Raw genomic sequence first — 5000 nt, 5'->3', positions numbered from 1 at the left:
CTACAGCCCACAAGAAATGAGATGTGGAATAACTGAATGACAAAACGGGCGATGCTCCCAAGATTAAGTTGTTGCGATTCGGGGTGTCTCCCCTCCAGATTTTTCTCCCCTGAAGGAAATGACAGTGATAAGAATATTTAGACTGGGCTGTGAGCGGAGAGACAATTTGGATTAATTTGGAAAAATATTGCCACGTCTTCCTCAACCGGCACAAACGTTATCGCAGCAAAACAAGAGAGGCCACCTTTGTCTTGGTGGCTGAAGTTCGAACATAGAACCTACAATAATAGTGTTGGAAGGGACCTTGTAGGTCATCTAGTCGACCCACCCACCACCCAAGCAGGAGACCCTACACCATTTCCGACAGATGGCGTCCCAGTCTCTTCTTGAAAGCCTCCAGTGATGAAGCTCCCACAACTTCTGTTCCATGGGTTGATGGTTCTCACTGTCAGGAAATTCCTCCTTATTTCCAGGTTGAATCTCTCCTTGTTGAGTTTCCATTCATTGTTCCTTGTCTGGCCTTCGGGTGCCTTGGATAATAGCTTGACCCCTTCCTCTCTGTAGCAGCCCCTCAAATATTGGAAGATGCTCTCCTGTCTCCCCTGGTCCTTCTCTTCACTAGACTAGCCATGCCCAGTTCCTGCAACCATTGATTGTATGATTTAGCCTCCAGTCCAGTGGTGGGTTTCAAAAATTGTTCGAACCTACTCTGTGGGTGTGGCCTCCTTTGTGGGAGTGGCTTGCCACCCATGTGACCGGATGGGAGTGGCTTGCTGCCCATGTGACCGGATACGAAGATGCCGACGACACTTGTCAGAACCACCTTAAATTACCTCACACAAAGCACTGGCATGCATAAGAATATGATGTAAACTTGTTTTTTTAAAGGCATCTTTGGTTTGCGTTAAAACAACTTCAACACACGCAATGTTCTGATTGTACCACAAACGCAGTAGTCATCCTTACCTTTCACAGAGGCACTGAGTTTTATAAATATGAGCATGATAGTGTAGAATAATCATATCCAAGGACCAGTGGTGGGTTTCAAAAAATGTTTGGAACCTCTTCTGTAGGTGTGGCCTGCTTTCCGGGTCCACTGGTGGAACCTCTTCTACCCGGTTTGGTAGATTTGACGAACCGGTTCTACCGAATAGGTGCGAACTGGTAGGAACCCACCTCTGTTGCAGTCCCCTAATCATCTTGGTTTATAGTCTCAACATCTTTTTTATAGTGTGGTGATCAAAACTGGGTGCAGTACTTTAGGCGTGATCTAACTAAGGCTTCATAGAATGGCATTATTTCAGCCCTGTCCTCTGATCCCAACCTCCACTGTCTCCTGCACAGACTGTTATCTCCTGAGATTGCCTCTGGCCTAATTGTCCTGAAGAACAAGCTGAGTTTCATGCATGAAAATGGCACCTCATCTGTTCCGATTAGTTCTGCTCGCTGGAGCCATTGACACATCAAACGCCGTTGGTGGCGAAAACGCACCGTTGTGTATAAGGGTTGTTGCAAGGCAGGGGAAAGTGGGGTGAAGCATCTGAATGCAGAATAACAAAGAGTCCTTGAAGGTCTTCTAGTCTAACCCTCTGCTCAAGCCAAAGACCCTATAGAAAGGGTCTCCAAACTTGGGAACTTTAAGACTGGTGGACTTCAACTCCCAGAATTCTGGAGTTGAAGTCCACAAGTTTCAAGTTTATTAGAATTTGTATGCCGCCCACTCCCACAGGGACTCTGGGCGGCTCACAACAGACAAGAAACATTTAAATTTAAAAAATAGAAATAAAAAATAAAAAAATGCAATATTAAAATTCACATCACATAAAATTCCATCTAAGCGGGGCTGGATATCAATCAACAGCCCCAGGCCTGCCGGAACAGCCAGGTCTTGACGGCTTTACGGAAGGCCGGGAGAGTGGTAAGGATCCGGATCTCTGCATGTAGATCGTTCCACAGGGCTGGCGCAGCAACAGAGAAAGCCCTCCCCCGGGGAGTCACCAGCCGGCATTGTCCGGTTGATGGCACCAGGAGGAGGCCCAACCTGTGTGATCTTGTTGGTTGTTGGGAGGTAAGTGGCAGGAGGCGGTCTCTCAGGTAGCCAGGTCTTAAAGTTCCCAAGTTTGGAGACCCCTGCCCTATAGCATTCCGGACAAATGACTGTCCAGTCTCTTCTTGAAAATCTCCAGTGATGGAGCAGTGGAGCTTCTGGCGGCAAGCCAGACTGAAAATCCCACACTATGACACAAAAACATTCATCTACAGACCCCTCACATCCTGGACATCAATTGTTTTAATTTATACCCTCAAAAACGATGCTATAGGGCACTGCACAACAGAACAACTAGACACAAGGACAGTTTCCACCCCCTGCCGTCACTGTGCTAAACGACTAATCCCCACAGCACCGTCAAACTATTTAGTAAGACTGTCTTACTATTATTCTTCTCATCCTTCCTATTGCCTATCCCCTTTTCTACTTACAACTATAACTTCGTTGCTTGTATCTTTACGATTTATATTGTTTTATTCAGCTTCCTAGTAAGATTTTTGTGGATTGTTTATTTAGTATCCTATGACAATCACTAAGTTTTGTATCTTATGAGGAATGTATTTTTATGATGACTCATGAGCATGATTTATTACTTATAGTTTTTATGTACACTGAGAGCAATATGCACCGAAGACAAATTCCTTGTGTGTCCAATCACACTTGGCCAATAAAGAATTCTACTCTACTCTACTCTACTCTACTCTACTCTACTCTACTCTACTCTACTCTACTCTACTCTACTCTACTCTACTCTACTACTCTATTCTATTCCATTATCCTTCCTTTTTTCCTTGTTCTGTTCTATTCTATTATTAATTTCTATTCTAATTCTATTGTTCTATTCTATTCTTATAGATCAATCTATTCTATTCTATTCTATTTTACTCTACTCTACTCTACTCTACTCCATTCTCCTTCCTTTTTCCTTGTTCTGTTCTGTTCTGTTCTGTTCTATTATTAATTTCTATTCTATTCTTCTATTCTAATAGATCAATCTATTCTATTCTATTCTATTCTATTCTATTCTACTCTACTCTACTCTACTCTACTCTACTCTACTCCATTCTCCTTCCTTTTTTCCTTGTTCTGTTCTGTTCTATTCTATTATTAATTTCTATTCTATTCTTCTATTCTATTCTTATAGATCAATCTATTCTATTCTAGTCTATTCTGTTCTATTCTACTCTACTTTTCTCTACTTTATTCCATTCTCCTTCCCTTTTTCCTTGTTCTGTTCTGTTCTATTCTATTATTAATTTCTATTCTAATTCTATTCTTCTATTCTTATAGATCAATCTATTCTATTCTGTTCTACTCTGTTCTGTTCTACTCTACTCTACTCTATTCCATTCTCCTTCCTTTTATTCACTGTGAATTGTTCTGCATCCGCGCGCAAAACAATTTCCACAGAACTGTGTGCGTGTGCACTGCACGCGGGTTGCAAAATGGCAGTAATGCCGGCAGCAGCCGAGCCCTGGTGTATACCTTTGTAAAAATTTCATGAAAGTATTGTGACGGGATGCAAATTCTCTTGGTCAGTCAAATCACGTCCTCTGTTTCCCTTCCAATGGTGCATTGCATCATTTTGGGGCTGATATGAATCAAAGCTCTCATGCCTAGGCCTGTCTTTCAGGGAAGAATGTCCTGAGTAGATCTAATCTCTTTTCCTCTCTCCCTCCCCTGCTCTGGGAAGAGTGATATGCTGGGAGAAGATGACAACTTCATTAAAAAAAGGAAAAAGAAAACACCTCTGTACTCTAGCTGATGAGTACGGCTCTTCAGCCCCAAAGAACTCCCACTGGGAAATTGTTTTATTTTATTTTATTACGCTTTCTTATGAGAGCTGGGCAGCACCTTGGATCGGAAGGCCCTGCTGGGAAGTTCTCAAAGCCACTGGTGTGGCCCACCAGCGTCCAGTGGAGCTGGCGGCAGAGTCAGACAGTGGGGAGGTTGGGGAGGAAGATGGGACCGGTCCTGGAGTCTGGGGAAGGCTCTGACGAGGGCTCTGTGTCAGAGGCAGAGAGGGGGCCACGGCCGTCCGACGGTTATCAACTGCCTTTGGAGTTGGAGATCAGTGGGGCTGGAGCCTGTTCCTGATGGGTGCATGTGCAGCGTTGCCAGGAGAAGGGAACAGCTAAGGAATAAGGGCCGACTCAAGAGTAAAGGCACAGGTGGATGGTGAATGGCCCCTCCCAGAGGGAATAAAAGAGGAGCGAAAGGGGAGTAGAGTTTGCAGGAGACAATTAGTTTAATTCATTAGTGTGAATTATCCTATCCTATTTAACTCTAACTCCTATTCTATTCTATTCTATTCCATTCTATTCTATTCAACTCTAACTCCTATTCTATTCTATTCTATTCAACTAACTCCTATTCCATTCATTCCATTCCATTCCATTCTATTCTATTCAACTCTTAATTCCTATTCTATTCTATTCTATTCTATTCAACTCTAACTCCTATTCTACTCTATTCTATTCTAATCTATTCTATTCTATTCTACTCTACTCCTATTCCTATTCCTATTCCTATTCCTATTCCTATTCCTATTCCTATTCCTATTCCTATTCCTATTCTATTCTATTCTATTCCTATTCCTATTTTATTCCTATTCTATTCTATTCTATTCAATTCTAACTCCTATTCTACTCTATTCCTATTCTACTCCTATGTCCTATTCCTATTCCTATTCCTATTCCTATTCCTATTCCTATTCCTATTCTATTCTATTCGAATTCTTAGTTCTACTCCAACCTATTCCTATTCGATTCCTATTCTATTCCTATTCTATTCCTATTCTATTCCTATTCTATTCCTATTCTATTCTATTCTATTCAACTCTAACTCCTATTCCATTCATTCCATTCCATTCCATTCTATTCTATTCAACTCTTAATTCCTATTCTATTCTATTCAACTCTAACTCCTATTCTACTCTACTCTACTCTAT

This window comes from Thamnophis elegans, chromosome 13 (assembly GCF_009769535.1).
Source record: "Thamnophis elegans isolate rThaEle1 chromosome 13, rThaEle1.pri, whole genome shotgun sequence".
NCBI lineage: Eukaryota > Metazoa > Chordata > Lepidosauria > Squamata > Colubridae > Thamnophis > Thamnophis elegans.
Note: the sequence above shows the minus strand (reverse complement) of the source record.